Here is a 24,355-nt window from a genome sequence, read left to right as displayed (position 1 = left end):
TGTAAAACAAAACAAAACAAAACAAAAAAAAAAACATACCCTGGGTGCTAAAAGAAAAATTCATTTCTCACAGTTATGGAAGCTAGAAAATCCAAACTCAAGGTTTGGGCAAGTTCTCATTCCTGGTAAGAGCTGTCTTCCTGACATGTGGACAGCCACCTTGTCCTTGTCCCTCACAAGGCTTTTCCTTGGGGACACAGGAACAGTGTGGGAAAGCTGTCTTCCTCCTGTTATAGGACCACTAATCCCATCAGGAGGGCCCCGCTCTCAAGAGTGAATCTAACCCTAATTCCCTCTAACCCTAATTCCCTCCCGAAGACCCCATCTCTAAACACCATTGCACTGTGGTCAGGTGTCCAGCACATACATTTTGGAGGACACACAAATTCTGTCTATAGCAACTTGAAAACAAAATTTTATATATTCTGGATACCAGTACTTTACCATGTACATTTCTTTCAGCCTCGGTGACGACACCTCTTTTTATCAAAATCTTATGAAGAGTAGAAGTTATCGAGGATAAAGAAATCGAATTTCTAAATGTTTGATCGATCATTCTTTTGGTGTTACATGCAAAATTAAAAAAAATCTTTGCATTATATAGAGGATCTGTCTATTTAGGACTTCTTTATTTTCTCTCAGCACTGACTATAGTATTTATTTATTTATGTATTTAATTACCAGCTTAGCATCTTGCCCACAACCAGAGAAAACTATATGATCTGACATTTGTAACCCAAGAAAAATGAGAGAGCACGAAAGCAGTCCCCCACTATCACAAATTCTGCAGTCTACCTTCCCACATTTGGAGAAAGCCCAGGGGTCAGCATATCAGGAGTGGCTCACCCTGGGAAAACCACCTTCACAGTCATGGTATCTCCCTTGTCAGGTAAGTATGCTTAAAGTTTTTCATGTGCAGTCTTACAACAGTTCTGTCAAATTCATCTTGCTTTCATGGTTTTTGTTACTATTATGTATTATGATTTGCTTTATTTCACTGTCCAATTGTTTGTAGTCTACAAATGAATAAAATTTATTTTTGTATATTTGTTCTGTACATTCCTCCAACATTCCTAAACTCACTCACTAGTTCCAATAGCACTTTTGTAGATTTCATATGATTTTTCTATATGAAGGATTATTTTTTCTGTACATGAAGACAAGTTTATTCATTTCTAATCTGAATGACATTTATATATTTTTATTGCTTTATTGAACTGACTAGAAGCTCAAGTGCAAGATTGACAAGTGGGGAGAGTACACCTACTCTCATACTCTTACTCTTAATCTAAGGAATAAAGCATTTAGTGCTCCCTTTGCATATGTTAGCCTGCAGAATTTTTATTGATACCTTTATCGGGTTGAGAAATTTTCCTTCTAGTCTTAGTTTTCTAAAAGTTTTCTTTAATAATGAAAGTGTTTTTCTCCATTTTTATTTTGCCTTAGTAAAACGCTTTTGCTGTGTCTTGAGATGATTTATGGTTTTTATTTTTTGTTACTATAATAAATTACATTGATTTATTTTCAAATGATAAACCAACATTGCATATATGAGATAAATTCCACTTGATCGTAACATATAATCTTTTTTATATATCACTGAATTTTATTAGCTAAAATTTTATTAAGACTTTTTTGCACTTTCATTCATGAGAGATGTAGATCTATACATTTCTTTCTTGAAATAGCTATATCTCATTTTGGTATCAAAGTAATATAGGCTTCATAAAATGAATTGCATTATATTGCTTCCTCTTTAATTTTGGAGAAAAAGAATTAGGATAGAACTGGTATTATTTGGGTAAAATTGTCAAATGAAGCCATCTGACCCAAAAAGTTTTCATTGTTCACTTTAAAAAAAAAGATTTTAAACTATAAATTCAATGTCTTTCATAGATATAAAGCTATCCAGGTTATTAATTTTATCTGGAGTGTGTTTGACTGTTTGTATCTTGCAAAAAAAAGTATCCATTTTTATAATCTTCCTGTTATAATTTTTACTATCTGTATAATATCACTTCTTTCATTCTTGTTATTGATAATTTATATCTTTTTTCTTTATTTCTTGATCACCTGACTCAACATTTATCAATATTATGGACTTCTTAGAACAATTGGATTAGATTTTTGTACTATTTTTTGTGTATGTTTTGTATTTTAAATTTCACTGATTTTTATTCTGCTTTTTTATTGTTCTAATGAACAGTTTATTTTATTATTATCTTTTTACTTTATTTTTATTTTTTACACTGTTACAGATATTCCCACTCCCTCCCCCCATACGAGGGTTTCCCACTGACCCCTAGCCCTCACCTCCCTTTCCCTCTCAGCCAACATTTCCCTCTAAGGGTTATGTTGTCTGTGCCTAAGGGTTATGCACCTGTGTTCTGTGGCTAATCCCCTCACCTCCTTCCATCTAGCCCCCTCCTCGCCCCTCATGTCCAACAGATGTGAGTCTGTTCCATGTACGCATGCCTCTGTTTCTATTCTGTTCAATGGATTCCACGATTAAGTGAGATCATATGGTATTTGTCTTTCACTGGTTGGCTTACCTGTATTTTGCCACACATAATGTGCACCAACATTTTTATGTGCATTTTACACGGGATTATTATGGCCATGGTATGTAATCATTATACCCATGTGCATCCTTGTTTTTCCCTCAAAATTTGGGCACAAATTTGCACATTATCATGGCAAAATACAGTATTTCACCTTCATAATATTCTCCAGGTCCATCCATGCCATCACAAAAGGTAATTGTCCCTTTTTCTTTATTGCTGTATAGTATTCCATTGTGTAAAAATACCATGACTTTTTCATCCATTCTTCTACTAATGGATGGTTGAGCTGTTTAGAGACATTGGCTATTGTATTGGGTTGGCCAAAAGGTCCATATGTTTTTTCCTGTAAATTAAAAGACACATTTCTCATTTTAACCAGTAAGCTTACTGATCTGGATCATTTAAGTATGCCAGCTTTGTCCCACATGGTATGATGTTGATTGTTCTCAATTAATGTCTCAATTTGATCACTACATCAAATGATTTACCTGACTATGGAACATCATCCAGTCAGAAATCTCCAACGTGAAACTTCACAAACCACTTTTGACATATTTGATCAGTCACAGCACCTTCTCCATACACTGCAAAAATCTTTTTTTTTAATTTTAGTTGCATTTTTACCTTTCTTGAAATAATAATGCATGTGTTGAAAATGTTGCATATTTTTTTCCATCTTTAATATTAAAATGGTTACACAATTTTACCAGTTTTGAGATTTTTTTTTAATGTACACTGATATGACAGCTGTCACAATACAATCTTACACAACTGTTTGGAGTGAAGTTAAAGACAACTAAGTGCTACTGGAGCCATGTTACAGGAAAAAAAAATGAAATTTTTGGCCAACCCAATAAATAGTGCTGCTATGAAAATAGGGGTTCATATATTCTTTTAAATTGGTGTTTGTGATTCTTAGGATAAATTCCCAGAAGTGGGATCACTGTGTCAAAAAGCAGTTTAATTTTTAAGTTTTTGAGGAAACTCCATACTGTTTTCCACAGTGGCTACACCAATCTGCATTCAACCAACAGTGCTCTAGGGTTCTCTTTTTTCTACATCCTTGCCAATGCTTGTTTGTTTATTTATTGATGGCAGCCATTCTGGCAGGAGTGAGGTGATAAGTCATTGTGGTTTTAATTTGCATCTCTCTGATGATTAGTGACATTGAGCATTTTTTAACATGTCTATTGGCCATTGCTTTGTCCTCTTGGAGAAGTGTCTTTTCAGGTCCTTTAGCAGTTCCTGTCTATTGAATATTTTGGTTTCATTTGCTCTTCTTTTTCTTGTTTCGTAAGTCAGAAGCTGAGGTGATTGATTTAAAACATTATTTTTTTCCAAAAGATTTCTTTTTTTCAATATTTTTTTTTATTTTTAGAGAAGGAGAGAGAGGAAAAAAGAGAGGGAGAGAAACATTAAATGTATGGTTGCCTGTCACATACCCCCAACTGGGGTCCTGGCCTGCAGCCCAGGTATGTGACCTGACTGGGACTCGGAACCAGTGAGCCTTTGGTTTGAAGGCCAGTACCCAGTCCACTAAGTCACGCCAACCAGGACAAGGCTTTTTTAAAAATAATAAATGTTCAATGTTATGAATTTCCTTCTAAATACTACTTTACATGTATCACACAAATATTGACATGTTTTGTTTTCTCTTCATTCTGTTCAAGATATTTTCTAACTAACTTTTAGTCCTTCTTTGACTCATAGATCCAGAAGAAGAGTGTTTGAATTTCCAAATATTTGAGGATTGTCAGAGGTTTTCTGTTGTTGATTTCTAATTTAAGCCTATTATGGCCAGAGAACTTAACTTAGTATAACTTACTTGTAAATATCTATTGAAAAAATTTTAATGACCTTAAAAATATACATGTGCTTTGGCAGTTTAAAAGGCTGTGCATTCTGCTATTGGGTGCAGTAGTCTTTAATATTGAACAGATAAGTTGGTTTGTGGTGTTATTCAAGTCTATCACAATCTTGCTGATTATCCCTTTATTTCTTTTATTAATTATTCAAGGAGAGATATTATATTTACTGTCAGATTTGTCTATTTCTTCTTGCCATTCTGTTAGTATTTGCTTCCTGTACTTTGAAGCTCTGTCATTTAGTATGTAAACATTTAAGATTCTTATGCTCTCTTAAAAAATTAACTTAATTCTGGAATATTCTTTATTTTGAAATATACATTTTCATATCAATATAGCAATTCCAGTGTTCATGATTATTGCTAAAATGGTCCATATTTTTTGCCCTTTCGTTTCCTTTTCAACTATTTGTGTTTTTACATTTAAACTGAGTGTACTATGGGATGCATATATAGTTGGGTCTTGCATTCTATTCAATCCAACAATCTTTGCCTTAACTGAGATGTCAGAATATTAATATTTAACATGTTTATCGATATAACTGGGTTTAAATATGCCATCTTTCTTTTTATTTTTTATTTGTTCCACCTATTTTTTCCTTCTTTTGGATTGTGTAATTTTTGTGGTTCAATCGTATTGCCTTTATTAGCTTATTATTATAAATTTTCATGCTTATTTGTTGCAGAATTTATTGTATATATGTGTAAGTTATCTGAATGAGTGTTAAAGTGATATCACATTACTTCACAGACACATAACTATTTTTCATCAAAGTTGGAAAATTGTGGCTTACTCTTTCTTCAATTTTTTTTCCTCTTCTTCTTTCTCCAGGACTCCATTTATACACTATACACTAATCTAGTACCCCCCATGAAACAAAACCCTTCTTAATAGTTTAACTCTAACTGAAGTCCCCTGAATTATAAGAATTTCCACTCTGGCTGTGGGAGACAGGTATTATACTATGCCGAGCTCTGCATGACCTTTGGTTAGCAGAACCTTGGTCCTTTCATGCCATTCTTCCCCAGCCTCAGGTATTTTTCTCACATGTGAATGCTGATCAGTGCTCAGCTAAATACTTGACGGAATGAACACCCTGCCAGTCTCCAGTGTTCTTTCTATTCAGTTCTCTCCTCTCCCATGTTTTGTCCTGTCAACTCTAGCTTCCTTGGCTTCCTTGAACTCTAAGCCTAATCTTTTCAGCTGAGAGAAAGGACAGCCTTTGCCTATGTTCTTTTGCCGCATTCCTCCTCTGTTGGCTGTGCTCCCATAGCTTAGAAATTTTCTGTACACACTGTAGAAATGATAGATATCTTCTTGCTTGTGTCCTATCTCTTATAAATCCCTGGCCTTCACTATTGGATGTCTAATGGCTTCAGAATATTGTTACATGCATTTTTTTGCCTGCTGTCTAGTTATTTCAGGAAAGAAAATAAATGCAATTATTGTACTTCCATCTTTGCTGGAAGAAGAATGAAATACATTTGTATTTGAAGTAATTGAACTATATTTTATATGCCATTCTACATTCTCCTCTACAGTTTTATAAAATTTCTTTGAAGTTAAATCTTATGTATTAATTTTTGTTGTGATTATGCTTAAAAGAAACTTCAGATTCCTTTAGAAAAGATCATAAATTCATTAAAAGGTCAGTTTTTCATGCGTGTAGTACCTGGAAATAGAAAAACAAAAAATACTAAAAACAAAACCTATGAAAAAGTCGATAGGCAAAACTTTTACATCACTGAAACACTTCTGAGAGCCACTCTGATCAATAAATGCACATGTTTGTCATTTTCATACTCCTTTTGTAATCACTACTTTAGCATTTCAGGCATGCGATCTGAGGGGACCACAAGTTCTGCCTTTGGGGATATTAATCTTAAACTGGTTATTAAGAAGCGAAAGATGCAGAAAGAAACTTTGACTTTCTCCCCTTTTCTGCCTGAGAGATTCAGATAGAAAATCCTGCTTCAGGAAGAAAATCTTAAAATGTTCACCTAGACTAACTTGAATACAATGTGGTAAATCAGAAGCCTTCAGACAAGAGATTGTTAGCTACATACCATCTGTGTCCTGTTGTTTCTGAGTGGCCTAGAAAAAATTCCTTTCCACTTGTGTCAGGCAATTCCTAAACTACCTGTAAATCGCCCAGCCCCACTTCTGAAATCTAAGACCCCATTCACCATTTTTTCTCTTTCATCCAAAATGTCACATATATCCAATGCTGCCTCTCTTTGGAATGGTATGCTTATATGAATTGCCTGTGTGCATATATTAAAATTTGGTTTTCTGTTCATCTGAACTATAAGAATTTAGAAGATAGGAGGAAAAGCAATTTTTTAAACCCCTTCAAATCCTACCCAAAACAAAAAGATTGGCATACCTGTGCTTAGGACCTAGTTGGAGTTGCACAGACTAGAGAATGAAGAAGCAGTGTCTCCTACTATTATATACTTTGGGTTCATGTCAACAAACAAAAGTCCTTTTAAATTCATTACCACTTCTTCATGTGAATTAATAATATATATGTCAGAACTGGAAAGATGAAGTCACTCATTAATTCACCACTCCAAGAATGAGAGCAGTTATATTGCAGAGGAGATTACTCAGTGGCTATGTTTAAAAACACATTGTATATCGATAGCATATATTAAAGCTAATCTTTTCAAATCAGAATAACCCAGATTGTATTTGGAAAACATTTATGTAACAAATCTCTATCTATCTAGGCTTTATCTATCTTATTTGGTTCTGAACACCATAAGAAAACAACAGAGACTGAGGAGCTTATCAGCATAAGAAATTTATTCTTCGTAGTTCTGTAGCATGTAAGTCCAAAATCAGTATGCTAGCAGGGTTGGACTCTTGTGAGAATGCTCTTCTGGATTTCAGACTACTGATTTACCGCATTCTTCTAATTCCTTTACATTGGGGAGTAGGATTTCAACACAGAATTTTGGAAGGATGCAAACACTCATTCCATAATTCTATCTATTTATTTACCTATCTGTTTTCATCTATTTATTTTCTATTTACTTATTTTCTGTTTGATGTTAGACTTTCTAGGTTCAAAGCTCATTCACATTGTTTATTAACTGTGTGCCTTTATGGGAGTGATTTAATTTCTTATGGGAGTGATTTAATGTGCTTCTATTTTCTTACTGTAGAATATAAGACAAATAATCATTCCTCTCCATAGAGTAAGTAGATTTGAAAACTCGTGTAGGCTGATAATACAGTGTTTGGCATTTTTTCTCCATAAATGTAAGGTATTAATTTCTATTTCTGCTGAAATCTGGATCTTCATCACTTCTTATCGGTGAATTTCTCTCTCTGTGCTGCATTAATCCAGAGCTGAATGAAGCACAGACTTCTTTGTTTGCTTGTTTTACCTTCTTTCAATCCAACCTCACTTCACAAAAGATAATTTTATGTGAGCATGCTTAATTAAAATCTTGAGGAAATAAAAAGGCATTGTGTTACAACATTGCTGAGCAAATATCTTTAAAACTGAAATATCACTGACCCTGACTGGTGTGACTCAGGGGGTTGGGAGTCGACCCACAAGCTGAAAAAGTCACCGTACAGATGGTAAGGAGGCAATGGACCAGTACTGCCCCCCCAACCTTGGGAATGTGCAGGAGATCAACGATTCTCTCACACATTGATATTTCTCTCCCTTACTTTCTCCCTCCCTTTCCCTCTCTCTAAAAAATAAATACAATCTTTTTAAAAAATCACTGGTCATAAAAATCTGTAATTATTGGGATGTCTGGGAATTCTTCACAGGTAGGTATTGCAAAGCAATTGCTAAAATCCTCTTTTCTATCTCCCAGCTGACTATCCACAAAACATCCCGTCAAATTCTTAGCAGAGCAACCTAGCCAGAGCCAACTCCCTTCAGCTTCGCATTCCTGACTAAATAGTTTTATTAGGTGTGCTTGTAAGCAATTCCTGAGATAGATACTGTAATTAGTTTTTAACTGATTTTTATCTTTCTTTTTAAAAAATTTTATTTATTGACTTTTTACAGAGAAAGAAACATCAATTTTGTTGTTCTACTTATTTTGTTTTTCTTTGGTTGCTTCTTGTATGTGCCTTGACCTTGAACCTGGAATCTTGACATATAGAACAATGTTCTAAACAACTAAGGTATCCTACCAGGGCCCTAGTTTTTATCTTGTGGAAAAGAAGGAGAAAGGGGACTGAGGGAGGGAGAAAGGATAGGGAGAAAAAAGGAAGGGAGAACTAAGAGGAAGGCAAAAGAAGGAAGTCTTAAGAAGCTAGCCTATTTTAAGGAATATTTTAAGGAACTCTCTTCACTTATTTCAATAATACAGTATAAATTCTGTGTCTTCTTGCAAAAGGCACCTCACTCAAAATAATCCTTGTCACTGATTAAATAATTTCACCTGATACTTGCTGTATGCTTGTCATCAATTAAAATGCCCCAGATGCTGAGATTCTGCCTAAATTACCAATTGTGCAATTTATAATACCACCTGATAATGATGCTTTTCCCCAAACAACTCATTACATGGCAACTGGGTTATATGATCTATAAGGTTCTTTCTACTCCTGAGATTATAGAAGGCCATGATTTCCTCATGTATGTGTGGACCTCACAGAAAATTTAAGGATTTTATTAGGTCCTGTTTGAATTCATGTAATGGGCTAAATGCTGAATTCTGAATGGTTTACCAAATGGATTTATATGTCATTACCAAAGACATAGCCAGTCTGTATTTATTGACTCAATAACTATTATCTATGTAGACTTCTCTAAAATATTCATTATCGTATTATCTAAGGAGTTCAAACTGTGAAGGCTATTTAGGTTCACAATTTATCTATGTGTGAGTGTGTTTGCCCCATTAGCTTAGGCAATGATCATTTGAAGGCTTAACATGTCTCTTGGAACGCAAAGCCTCTCCTTGAATTCACCTCCCAAACAGTGAAATAAAAATGCAGTCACCTTGTTTATCTTGACTCAGTTAGGATTCCACCAGTGCTGCAGTATTTGGGTGCCCACACAACATTTATTTATGTCTTTCCCAGGGCTTCCTTCACTAACTGCTCATATTTATCTTCCTTTGTTATTTCGTGCCCTCTGGCAGAGCTCAGTCAGTCAATTATTGCAGTCAGGGCTGATGCTGCAGGATTCAAACAAAGGCCCACTAGCAACAAAGAAACAATGAAACCAAGCTGTAGTCTGTGTGTCACTGGATCAGCTGATCAGTCCACGATTGAATTGTTTTTAATAGATGTCAATTTAAGAACAGGGCTCAGGGATATTTTTGAGGCAGGAAAGAAAAGGATAGGTGTGATTTCAAAGCCATTCTCTTCATAACAATGTAGAGCTGACCTTGCATTTAAAGATAGAGGAATGGGGGAAAGCTACATGAAAGTGTGAGCAATATGAATAAGTGCTGTTTATACGAAGCTGTTTTAATGCCTTTGCCAAAGCTGAACAATACAAAGAGACAAAGCTCTGAAAAATGCGTGCTTTTGCCTGTGATTGATTTTATGGGTCCATTCCTGCCCAAATAATAAAAAGCATTTATGGGGCAAGCAAGTGTTAGTGCCTTTATTTTCCCCAAATATAAGAAATGTTCCTTATTTAGAATTTTGCTATTAAAACATTTTCTATAGTACACTTCCCCATTTAAAATTTTAAAAAGATTTGAATTTTTGAAGTGAGAAGTTGAAATTCCTTATAGAAATCTTTCTTGTTTTGTTTTGTTTTCCTTTTTTTGTTTGTTTTTGCAGTTAATGAATTCATTCTTGACACAATGATACCTGGAGTGATGCAAAAAATAACATAGACTGTGAAGCGAGATGGCCTCCTTTGGAATCTAGATGACACTCTTGAAAAAATACCCAAGACAATTGCCAAATGAAAATGAGTACTCAGCCTACATCAACTCCCAGCTCCCCCTCTTTTAAACTGTGCAATTCCTAGGTTTCTCTAGGAAAACGTAATTCCACAATAGCAACACATTCTGTATTAAGTAGGAAGATTCACGTATATTTAACATTGACATCCTATCAGACAATGGGCTAATTGCTGTCACTTACTGCATCACTCATTTCTCATAAAGATTCTTCAAGCAGCCCCTGCCATCCTGTTTAAGGAAACCACATTCTGGAATTATTAAAAACACACTGCCTGCATGCAGCTGAAGGGGTCTGGCTTTGCCCCTCCAAAATATGCCACTCTGCCATGAGAATTGCTTTGATCTAAAGGCAATTAAGACCCAGCAGGCTCAAGAAAATCTTTTCCCTCTCTCTTAACTATCTAAAAGAATATAGATAGGGGGCTTGGCCTAGAAAGAGAGTTTTAGCAGACATAACTTTTTATCTGAAATACCTACATATATGGCAGGGCAAACATCCAGTCACCAAACATTTGCTCTTACAGTATAATGAGTTGTCCTCCTCCCCTTTGACACCCCAGGTCCCAATCCCATTCCTGAGTTCAGGATGGCATCTCAGCCTCAACTGCCAGACTTGCTTTTTGGTCTCATACTTTTATGGAGCTTGCATATGTACAAAATTAAACTTGTTTTTTTCCCATTAATCTATTTTATGTCAATTTAATTATTAAACCAGCCAAGGGACCTAGAAGGGTAGAAGGATTTTTTTCCCCTCCACCACACAGCTTACAGATGACAAAAGTGAGATGTGAAAACAGATTTGGTTAAATCCAAGGATCTATTTGTTTCTCTTCATTAATGGTTCTCAAGTGTAAGAGCTATTCAGAATCAACTGGAAGGCTTGTGGAAACACAGATTGCTGGGCCCCATCCACAGGAGTTTATACTTAGCAGGTCCGGGTGTGGCCTGAAAACTTGCATTTCTTCTGAGTTCCAAGGTGATGCTATGCTACTGGTCTGGGGACCACGCTTTGTAAGCCCTCCTCCATACTGTGCTGCCCCTCACTAGGAAGTCATACCTGGGGTATTTTACATTTTACTTCTGACAAGATTTACTATTCAAGATGAAAATACTTGAGAATCATTTGAAACCTGAAATACTACATACTGATTAATTAAATTATGTTGTATTGTTGTTTCTTATGCATCCATCTAGAAATTACATGCACTGGAAATGAAAATAATGACTGAAATATCACTCCTGTCCTCCAAGAATTCACCAACAGAGTTGAGATTACAGTCATGAGTACATGCTTAAATTTATCATTAACGAGTCAAATGCAATAAATTCTTCAGCAGGAGACTTTTTAAAGAATGTACGCTGGCCCTTGGCATGTTGCTCAGTGGGTTGGAGCATTGTTCCATACACCAGAAAGTTGCAGGATAGCTAGCTTGTCAGGGCACATACACAGGTTCTGGGTTTATTCCCATCAGGGTGTGTATGGGGGCAACTGATTCATGCTTCTCACATTGATGTCTCTCTTTCTCTTTCTCCCCCCCAACTCCTCACCCTTCCTTTCTCTCTGAAATCAATAAACATATCCTTGTGTGAGGATTAAAAAATGTACTCTGGGCATATGAGGTAGAAAATTCTATTTAAAAAACAAACACAAATAAGTCTTACCTTTATCTTGCTTTATCCTCAAGTCAAAGTCAATTACTCCCTCTGTCTCTTGTCTTCAGGTAAAATTAAATTTATTCTATTTACTGTGGTTACTTCAAATTCCACTTACACCTGAGTCACAACATAAAGCTTCTACACCAACTGTATCAGAAAAGTTGCAGTGGGAAAATTTACCAAAACTTGCTAATTGCAAAACCAAAAGGTCTGAAAAAAGCTTTGTGTTGGGGAGGCATTGAACACTATTGATCATTCTCTGCCTTGCAAGTGCCCACCTTGGCCCAGGTGACTCCATTCTGACTCTGGCTGCTCCTTCCCACTGGCTCACACCATTAAGTTCACCTGTCTTTTTCATCTTAAAACCTCTGCTGCCTCCAACTAGTCTTTAAATTTGCTCTCTCTGAGATTTTCCCTAGGCCCTCTTCTCACACATTACAATCTTTTATGTACTTCACAAAGGAGTAATTTTTATTAAAATACACATCTGTTTACCTCACTTCCCTTTTAAAAGGCCCCCTGAATCCCAACTGCCTAAAGGCAAGCAAGTCTTATCATCTGGTCTGATTCATTTTCCACCTGATCTGTTACTTCTCTTTTTGTTGCTCAATTCATAGGTCCATTATCTCATTGTCTTTTCCTAACTTAAGGTAAGTATGATTGAGCTAATTACATTGTCCACCTTCTTTTGTAAGGAAAATCTCATTTCAGTCTGTTTCTTCAACATCTCTTTTACAGCCACACTCACACAGAAGACTATTCATGATGCTTCTGGTCACCAAATGCGTGGAGGCTTTTTCTCTGCACCCGGCAATTCTCAGCCAGCAGCTAGGAGTCTTACGGTTTAACTCAGTGTTGGCACTATCCCTGTGAGATAGCATCAGATCCCACAGGCTAAGGGCTTAGTCCCATGAGATCCCCTCCTTCTCAACCCCCCACTACACGCGCATGCCACACTCCAGGTGCAACCACCTGTGCTTCTGACCAAGCGACGTAGATATTGGTTCCAACAACACCCTCCTTGGATTGATTAATTTGCTACAGTGGCTCTGGGAACTCGGGAAACACTTATGTTTACCCCTTTATTAAAGGATATACATGAAGCCAGATTAAGAAACATGCAGGGCAAGGTATGTGATGTGGAAAGGGACACAAAGCTTGCGTGTGCTCCATGTGTGCCACGCCCCAGCACCTTCAGGTGTTCACCAGTCCAGAAGCTCCCGATCCCCGTGCTTCGGGGATGTTATAAAACCTTCATCACGCAGGCACGACTGATCATTAACTCCGTTTTCAGTCCTCCTCCCTTCGTAAGAGAATGGGGAGTGGGGTTGAAAATTCCAAGCTTCTACTCATGGCTTAATCTTTCTTGTGACCTACCCTTCTGCAGGAGCCATCTAGGGGCCCAATCGGGGTCAGGAAATTACAAGAGTTTCAACAGCCTTTTGTCAGGAGCTGGAAACAAGAGACCGATATACGAGTGGATATTTTTTATTTTCTCACACTTCGTCTCTGCTTTTTTTAATCTTCTATTCCTTTGAAACCCTCCTGTCACCTTTATACTTTAATGGCACTCTGATTCTTCTCTTGCCAAGAGCTCTCGACATTAATAAATTTAACATGTGCCTTTCCATCCCATCTCAACTACGGTTAGTACAATATATGTTAACCCTTGAAAATCACACACTGTTTTTATTGTAGTTGGTTAAAATATTTAGACTAATTATACTTCTTAATTCCAATTTGTTTCACTTACTATAAAGAACGGGAAATTTATTTATTTTTCCACAGAAAATTCTACTTAATTTTGCAACAAATTTTCCTGTTTTTCATTCATGCTTAATTTCTATTGTTCAGTATTCCTAATGAAGATAATTTTCTTTTTTGATGAAGTGCTTTCTTCAAGATTGCTACTTTCAAAAATAAACTTTTCGTGATGAAAATGTTAAGGCCTTATCAAGCTGAATATTCCACCCTCATATTTACATAATTTAACTACTACAAAACTCTGTTTAAATTTTCCTTGAAAATTTGAAGCTATTACCCCATTGTCTTCATTTTAATATTATATTTAGAAAAAATGTAGATTTTATATTCAATATTTCATATGCAATATGTACTATCTTATAATATATATTATATAATACAAAATAATTATATAATTTATATGTGATACAAAATAAAATATACTATGTTTTATAATTAAATACATTTAATAAGTATTATATTAAATATTTTATATTAGATACATAATACACATCAAATACATACAAGGAAATGTATAATGCATATGTATGGTAAAAGAAACAACAGTGGAATAAACTTTAATGTATCTTCCACAGTCTAAAAATAGAAATTTAGATGTGTTTCAGGTCCCACCCCTGCCCATATTAGGGATGTGCAATCCTTTGTATTTTTATGCTTTTTACTTTCTGGTGTTTGTCACATAATGTATTTAGTTTTCTACTTTTTGACATTCACATAAATGATACTAGCTGTATAATTGAGTGACCTGCAGTTTTACCCTACTTTATATTCCTGAGACCTCAACACGTAGAGATGCATTTTATTTATTTCCATTTGTCTTTAATATTTATCATAGGGCTATTATAAAATGTCTTGATTTTTTTCTCATATTGACAGTATCTTGTTTTGGGGATTTTGTTTTGTTTCATTTTGTTTTCACAAACAAATTGCCCATGAATATTCTTTTTTTAATTCTTTGTTTTATTTTATTTTATTTTATTTTATTTTTTATTATTGTTCAAGTACAGTTTTCTGCCTTTTTCCCCCACCCTGCCCCCACCACCGAAGCCCTCTCCACCTCTGTCCCCTGTTTCCAACCCCCTTGTTATTGCCCATGTGTCCTTTATAATTATTCCTATAAACCCTTCACCCTTTTCCCCCCATGAATATTCTTGAGCATGTCCTCCGGGGTACATATTAAAGCTTCTGTAGGGTAACACTGAGGATAAACTGCTGGGTTATACTATGTGCACATCTTCAACTTTAAATGATAGAAAGTTATTTTTCAAGGTGATTGTTCAAATTTGTGGTCCCATCAGCAGTCTTTGTTGCTGAATATCTTCATTTAAACTGTATATTTCTTGATATTTTCTGCCAATGTGATAATGAAATTTTATTTTATTTATTGCAGTTTTTTAATAACAATTTGCCAGTTAGTTTTTTAAACCTTTTTGGTGGAAGACATTCATGTATCTTCTGTCCAATTATTCTGACCACCAGTTTGTTTATCTTCATCATTTCTATGAATTATTTTTATATTTTTATAATAATCTCCCTATTTCCTCCATCCCCCATCCCGTGGCAACCACCATTCTATTTTCTGCTTCTACAAATTTTTTAGATGCCTTAAATAAGTGGAATCAGGTTGTATTTTTTTCTTCTGTAAGTGACTTATTTCCATTAGCATAGTAGTTATGTTTATTTAGCTTGATAATGGTCATGGTGCCACCCTGTATGCTTATGTCCAAACTCATCAAATTGTATATGTTAAATATGTGCATATTTGTTGGTATACCAACTATACCTCAATAACGTTAAACAAAAGTCTGGGTGTAGCTGTCCACCGCACGCTAGGTAGGAAGCAGGTGCCTTAGCAGCTCCTGAGAGTGGTGCCAGCCAGAGGCTGGAGATGTCATTTCCATTGCAGAAACATGCAGGAAGTGATTTGGGACCATGATGCAAAACTTTTTCCTCTTGGGATGTTTATCTAGCTCCCTCTATTGACAAAATCTTACATGGTGCTAATGGACAAAGGAAAAAAATATTTAAAGGACTCAGCTCCATTTTTATAGATCAGGACAAATTTGTCACTTTGGAACAGAGAGGCTATAAATCAATAGCTGGCACACATTCCCAGGTATTTCATTTCCAAAATTAGTATTTCCAGGTATTTATTTTCAAAAGATATTAAAACATATTCGTTATAAAACTTTTTACAAGAATGTTCATTACAGCTTTGTTCACAATAGCAAAAAAAATGGAAACAACAGGAATATACATTATTAGAAGATTAGATAAACAATGTGGTGTATTTATGCAAAGGCACACTACATAGCAATTACAAAAAAAAATCACACAACATATGCAAATCTGAAAAACATTGGGTACTGATTAAATGCCTATATACATTTGTCAAAATCCATCAAGCTGTATTCTCAATAAGTGTATATTTTACTAGGTATAATTTTATGGTAATTTGAACATCTGAGAAGATCTGAAAATTTTAGATGAAATTAGTTAAATAAAAATAATCTAAATTAATAAACTGAAATTAGTTAAATAAAAAAGTTCTAAAAATAAAAAAGTGTACATTTTTCCTTACTGAAAAGTTATGGCAGAAAGGACTTTATTAAGATTTAGTTTTATTTTAGTTTTTGGCCACATAGCTTCCTAAGTCAAAATGCAATATAAACAAAATTTTGTAGGATGATCAAAACAATCATTGTCATATATACTCACTGATATGTAGCCTTCCTTAATTGCTCTTTTTCAGAGGCTTTTGTTTTAACAGAAACAAAGAAAATGGGGGCACATATGTAAATAACAAATATTTCTGTTGAAAGACTTATGTTTTAGCCATGAAACAATAGACAGTAAAAAGACATGTTGACAAATAAAAATTTCTCTAATATGTGAAGTCAAGCATACTTGGGCCTCCTTTTCACATTTTTTTTGTTATGTGCAGCACCATAAAATGAGTCAGAAAAAATTATCCAGTTGTTGTGACCTATATAACTTACTATTGCCAAGGAGAGTAGAAACGAGTTTAATACATTTGAAGGTATGGTTAATGAAGTGTTTTGAAAAACTACTAAGCTGATAGCTTTGAATAATTTTACAGCATTAATATACTACAGACAGTGTCAGCACATTTTTTACAATATTATGTATGGCCATTAGAATTACATGAATCCGCCCAGCAAATATGTTTAGAAGAAAATTCAACACACTGTGTGTTCTACTCTATTTACTGATGTGCAGATCGCCAGGACATGCTCTTTGTAGAGCAGAACACGAAGGAAAGTAGGCTACCAGATACGTGATGTAAGTAGGGTAGTCAAATCAAGTAAAATCTGATTTTGTGCCAAGTAAAGCAAGAATTAAAGAATGGAGCTACAACTCTTAATATTCTTTTCTTCCCCTATTTTCATGGTAATATATGACCATGACCTGGGTTTCTGTGGCAACAAGCAAGAATGATATCAGAACCATGTTGTAGATAAATAACTCTGCACACATCATCTTTCTTGTAATCATAGGGCACATATCAGAAATGAAGTTATAGCTATAATTAAAAAACAAAACAAAGCCTATATGCCATCCGCAGACCTATGTTCCTGTCAGCATGAAGGTGCTAACTACAGGAGTGCCTGCATAGTGTAAAGAACAATACAAATGATTCTGACCATTAATGCCATGTGACAACTAGTTATTTTGTACCATTGTCTTTCAGAAATGATAGCATAACTTAAAGACTTCTATATTAAACTTCATACTGAAATATGAATTGATAAGTATATTCAAAAGTGAATTTGTACAAAACAATGATCAAGGTCCACATTTTTTTAATTGTCAGTAGATATTTTCAATATCTGAGTGAGTAAAAAGGTGCTTATATTATATACATTATGACATATTCCTATGAAGCCTTTCTTTTATTATAAAGGTAAATAACGGAATTGCTTGGATTTTGTATTTTTATTCACAATAAAATGTATAACTTTATTCATAACAAAATTACTTGTTTTTGTAGTTAACATAATCTTTCAAAAACACATTTTGCTTGCAATACATAATAATACTCTGTATCAAAAAGTTACCTTAAGCCCTGGCCCAGTAGTTTATTCGTTCAGGGCATCATCTCAATATGCCAAGATTAAGGGTTCAATCCCCAGTTGGGGCATATACAAAAATCGACCAATAAACACATATATAAGTAGAACAACAATTCTCTCTCTCTCTCTCCAAAAACAATAAAAAAAACTTTTAAAAAGTCACCATAGAAAAATCCATATATAATACTGTATATTTAAATTGCTTTAATATCCTTCCTGTCACCTTACTACATCAGAGAAACCTATAAATGTTATTCTAATTTCTGAGCTTTGAGGCAATGTCATGAGGGAAAAAAAGTGAATAATTTCAACTAGTGTCAAAATGTTTTATTATGCTAATAAAAAAAGTGAATACTTCAAAAATACATATTAATCCATTTTGAGTAAACACAATTTCATATCAGTTATTCACTGTTACTAATTATAGTATTGTTATGTTGGTATAAATTAGAAAAATTATTAAATTTAATGCAAATTATTTCAACAAAGTACTTGTAAATGCATTAGACACCCTATAGGTAAAATCTCATATCTCGAGTGTTAAATTGTAAGACACCAAGATAGTGTCCACCAAGAACTGGGGGATTGCTTGGTGTGGAAAAACTGACACATCTGGTGTCAGAAGTTTAGTGAGTAGTACAAAGAAAAAGGTGTTCTCTTTTACAGATATTGCGAATTTTACTTTATTGCATGCCGATTCCTTCTGTAGTATGTTCTCGATCTTTTTTCTTGAATGCAGCCAAGTTACCTGAAAGTAGCTTGATCCTTCCTGGTATTCTTATTCATTAATCAGGATTAGAGGAGCATGTAGTCTAGGGCAAATCACGCCCAATTCAAAAGTTAAGTCCTTCTAAGTAGTGTGTCTAATATCAAGTGAATCAGGAAGTTTTCTAGACTGGCAAGTATGATACATCCCCTCTAGCCCTTTCAGATGGTTCTCTCCCCAGCCTCCCATCTGTTCCTCACATGAATGCCCTAATCAGCACTCTACTGAACGCTCAAGGTGGATCCTCTGCAGGCATAGGGAGTCTCTTCCCTCCAGTGTTCTCTCTGCACACCACACCCTCTTTAGTCTCTTGGACTCGGCTCCATCTGCTTGACTCAGGGAGCCTACTGGGCTATGACTGGATTACCCCTCTTTGCACCCCTCCCAGAAAACTTTCAAGGCAATGGGCTTTAACAATGAGAGGGTTCACTTCACTTGTTTTGGGCTCTCAGGGCTCACTTCATTGTCTTATGTTCAGTGTCTCAAAAACCACCATTTCGTATATTTTGTCTTATTTTTCTTAGCTGTTTCAGGAGAAACAATGCATCCAATCTACATCTTAGACTGAAGCAGAAAACACAACCTATGTTTCGTTTGTTGTACATTAATCCTAAACCATACTCACCTTCTCACATTTCATTTCTACAGTATGTTTGAGTGCTTAACTTCTTATGATTATGTAAGTTATCTTTTCAAATAGAAGTGCCAAAGTAAATACAAAATATAAAATAGTGCTTACTTCACCTGATTTCATTTTACTGCCTCATAGTGAGCAGACTTTTACTTCCTCAGTTTCAGCATAAATACTGAGCTAATTGTGCCCCTATGCCAGTTTGAATTAAGTGTTTAGGAAATTCTAGAGTTATATAATAAATGTTTAATTCAAGTGGGCCAATATATATCTTTGCTGAATCTACCTTTCCTGTAAGTGGGTGTGCTCCTTTGGATTTGATGATCTCTGTGATATATTATCTACAGTTCTAAGTCCTGTATGAGCTATTCATATATTTCATTGATATGTATAATTTTGGAGGGAAAATTATATTTCCTTTATTAAGAAAAGATATTGCCCTAGTAAAATAAATCCTGGAGACATTAAAAAATACAGTAAGTCATTTATTTCACTTAGAAGAAATAGTATGAAACCCAAAAGACCCTTTTTCTAAATTAAACAACAAACATAGAAAGTCTCAGAGGACTTACGGAAAAACAACAACAACAAAAGTGGACTTTTTTGATACCCTGACAAAAAGTAGATGAATGTGAAATACAAAATAAAAATTTATGTAAATGTTCCTAACTGTGATTTTTTTCAGACCAATTCAGTAGCACAAACCTATGTTTTAGTCCTACAAGTCACCATTAATTAGCCATCTAAAATGCCAATATTTCTTCTAGATATGCAGCTCACATATCAACTTACTTTTTTATTTCTGAGTAGTCAGCTACATAAGGACTTAAATTTTCTGTATAAAAATCAAGATTTTCATTCTCAATAATATAGCAGACTAAATAAAATAACATTTCTTCTTCAAAAAGAATGCAGTTTAAAATGGTGGATAAATATTCTTCTTGCACTGGACATACACGTCCAGCCCAGAGTAATAAATGAGGTTTCTAAGTAATTTTTATGTGTTTACCTCAAACAGAAGAGGTCATTTAAATTAAAAAAAATCATTTTTTACCCCAGGGAGTTGTATCACTTACTCAAACTTATTCTCCTGGGACATCCCTATGCTGTATAGATTTGGGATCTAATTAATCTTTTATGCAGAAAGACCCCTCTACCAGCGTTGAATAGCTCAGTTCTATTCCTCTGAAAACATGCCATTAGACACTTTCTGAAAGGTCTGACAAGGAGACTAGCTGGGTCACTTTCTTTCCTTTCCGCGGAGGCATCTCCCACCCCTCAAAAAGAGAATGAATACACCCGGGCCAACCCCTTAACTTCCTACAATGTATCAACTGTGGAGAAACATACATTAGAGTTTTATCTTCAAAGTGAGTGTTGCCTAGCATTTTAAAGTGCTTTCGTATTTGTAATTTTAATGAATAAATAGACCCTTTTCATATGTCTACACAATTAATCTCAGAAAAAGCTGATACATGACATACCAGATAACAGTGCTTGCCCACGGCTTTGAGTCAGCCTCTGGACCTGGTGCCCGTCCTCCCGATTCACAAACGCACAAAATGCTTTCCCAAAGTCTCACGTTTTTAAACAAATACTTAAGTTCTATTCATTGTGAATGAAATAAGATGAACACACAAGAATTTCTTCTTTCTGTGCATCTCAAAAATGAAATTGTTCTTCAGCTTGATATCTGAGTTTTTTTTCCTTCTCCAGATGTGTATATTTCCCAGTATCTTATTCTTATCACATGAATGACTGCTAAATATTATTCAGATAATTCTCACACTCTTTGAAGCCTATCTGTCATAACAAAAAATTAATAAGTATTAATTAAGAAATTTTTAGTTACATTGTACAGAGTAGAAGAAGAGGTAGAGGTGCACTCTAAAAGTACAGACAAAATCAAAATGAACAAAAAAATACAAGGTTTGTGGGGATACAGAGGATATAACCTATGATCGAGAGATTAAGGAAGACTTTGAAGAAGAAGAAATATAAGGTAAATGTTAAGGATAAGTAGAATTTTAACAGGAAGAGAAGAACAAATTTCCAGACAAATTTAAGAACATTTCTGATTGTACCAGGCATGCAGTGCATGCTTTGATCTGGGAACCACAGTAATATGGTGGGCTGTGTTGGGAAATAAAGTTGTAAAGGGTCATTAGTCATAGTGTAGAATCGTGGACATGAGTCTAAAGAGTCTGAGCTTCATTTTTTATATTCCATGGTTTCACCAAAGTATTCTGAATAAGATGAGCCTTTGACAAGTTAACCTTTAGAACTGCTGCTTAAGGAAAGGAATCAAAGTAATATTTGTTGAATGCCAATCAATGTTTCTCACACTTTCATTTGTTCAAACACATTTTATACTGGCCCTAATCCTAAATTAGAAATGTAATATGTAATTTACACTTTTTCCAAGGAAAATGTAATATGTAATTACATATTTTCCATAATATGTAATTACATATGTAATATGTAATTTACATTTTTCTGAGGAAAAAATATTCATAAAAGTTTTATAATTTATTCAAAGTCATAGTAGTAGTAAGTAGATGGACTTGAAACTTAGTGATGAGGGGAACCTATAGAGCCATGAGTACTTTGAGGTCCCAACATCAATTCAGGGAATGAGGAAGTCAGCAGGCACTCAATTGTGTCTTAAGTCTCCATTTGGCCTCCCCAAATAATGCAGTAGAAATTCAGGCTGGTTCTGAGAAACCTGTTTTGTCAAACCATCAGTGCTGTTGATCAAGTTCCTGAACTTCTCTAAACATACCTGGAGTATTTATGTTAGGAAGACAAGAAAATACGTAGAGTTTGGAGTGATGAGTCTTCTGGGTAGTTGGTACTTAATAAGGTATATTATTACTACTGTAAAACTTCTGTCCAGTTATTCAACCATTCTTTATTATCTAGCCTAGAAGCAGAGATGTATTATAGTAATTTAACTTCAAATCTGGTTGGCTGCCCTTAAAAATCTGTAGATGATGATACATTATGCATTTTTCTGGTTATTAATTATTGGAGCTTACTGCATAAATAACTTGCAAAACAAATACATTTATAATGTATGAATGGACCTTAAACTGACCACTTTTTTCTTTTTCAATTTTAAGCTATGGAAACACTATGCAAAATTAACTGATGACCAAATAAGGATTATGGGACACATTACTGATGTGACAGAAAGTGACCATGACTCTCAAAGTAAGAGGTGTGACTGATAAAGTGGGACCTGAGATTTCCAGTCAAGTTGGAGGCATAAGTAAACACAGCTCGCATTCTTGTACCACCACATCAAAATTACATCTAAAATATGGAAAAAATATTCACTCAGAACTGTCAGAAATTGAGTTGAATGGAAGTCTGACAGTGACAGAATTAGAGAAACTACATCCATCCAGACAGGTAGGAGGGGTGGAGACATGGAATGGGCTGGTCCCACATCCATGTGGAGTGAATAAAAATTCAAATGGGATATCTTAGAAGTAAGAAATCTCAGCTCCACACCAAGAGCTCCCCAGGCCAAGGTTTCAGGGCCGGGAAGATTAATCCCCATAACTTCTGGCTGCAAAAACCAGTAGGAATTGAGGAAGAAACTTCTAGAGTCCCAAGCAGTTCCCATTAAAGAACCCACACATGGACTTATTCAGACTCACTTCCTCTGAGATCCAGCACCAGAGTAGCAACTTGAAAGGTACCAGTAAAATACAGGGAGGAACTGAAGTATCTGTCATCAAGGCAAGACCTGGGGGAGAGCTTTCTCCCAGACATAAAGGTATACAGAGGCCACTGTTCCTTTTCTGAGCCCTCCCCCCACAGAGCCACAGACCAGTATCATATATGAGACTCCATCAATCTAACACTCTTTGCCCCACCCTGGAGATCTCCTGAGACTCCAGCCCACCCAAATCACAGGCCCACTCAAACTGTTAATGGTGACTTTTCTTTATGAATGGCTGGTTTGGGCTCATGATTCACAACTTCTTAAATCCTATCAAATAAGCAACAGCTTGCCTTAGTGAACTCCCAATCCCTGTATATCTTGTTAACTGTCCCCAGGCCCAGTACTCGCAGCATCCAGCCTATATTCACAGCTTGGCTTTTCCTGGGAACCTCTAAGCCCAGTACAAGTAGCTACCATCTCCGATTGCATTATAGCTCATGGAGGGAGGCCTTGGGCTTATCACAGTTGTGAGACGACCTTGGCCTGCACCACCCAGGAAACCCTGGAACTTGCACACCAAGTGGACAGCTACAGACCTTGTTGGAGTGCCACCAACCTGCTCCTGAACAACTGATTCTGTATGGATGGCAGAAGTTGGTGGTCAGTGGTCACAGCCAGAGTTTGCAACAGACTAGCCTGGGTTAATTCCTCCCATTGACATGTCAAGAACAATTAAGGTTCAACTACAAGAGGAGGGTGTACTCAGCCCACATGAAATGTGCACTTCCAGTACACAGCTTACATGATAGGGGAGGCTATCCCACTGGACTGTACAGGGCACTTACCACATTAGGGCACACTATCAAGACAGGGAATCATAGCATCTCTATGTAATACACAGAAACAAACACAGGGAGAATAACAAAACAAGAAAATACAGAAATACGGCCCAATGAAAGAACAAATCAAAATTCCAGAAAAAGATCTAAGTGAAGTGTAGATAAGCAATCTATCAGATGAAGAAATCAAAACACTGGTTGTAAGGATGCTCAAGGAACTTAGTGAGAACCTCAACAGCATAAAAAAGATCTAGTCAGAAATGAAGGATACACTAACTGAAATAAAGAACAATTTACCAGGAAACAACAGTAGAGTTGATGAACCCAACAATCAAATCTATGATTTGGAACATAGGAAGCAAAACACAACTAATCAGAACAAGAAAGAAAAAGAATCCAAAAAATGAAGATAGTATAAGCAGCCTCTAGGACAACTTCAAGCAGTCCAACATTCACATCTAAGAAAGAGTAAGAAATTGGAAACCTATTGAAAATATAATGAAAGAAAACTTCCTTAATTTGGTGAAGGAAATAGACATGCAAGTTCAGGAAGCGCAGAGTCTCAAACAAGATGGATGCAAAGAGGCACACTCCAAGACACAT

At 35.4% G+C, this 24,355-nt stretch overlaps 1 pseudogene; it reads right to left on the bottom strand.

The window, feature by feature from the left end:
* Positions 1-744: 744 nt before the first annotated feature.
* Positions 745-897, bottom strand: LOC123826480 (annotated as a pseudogene).
* Positions 898-24,355: the final 23,458 nt, after the last annotated feature.

This window comes from Phyllostomus hastatus, unplaced genomic scaffold (assembly GCF_019186645.2).
Source record: "Phyllostomus hastatus isolate PE091 unplaced genomic scaffold, TTU_PhHast_1.1 phas_contig_80, whole genome shotgun sequence".
NCBI classification, from domain to species: Eukaryota; Metazoa; Chordata; class Mammalia; order Chiroptera; family Phyllostomidae; genus Phyllostomus; species Phyllostomus hastatus.
This window is presented reverse-complemented; position numbering and strand designations above follow the sequence as displayed.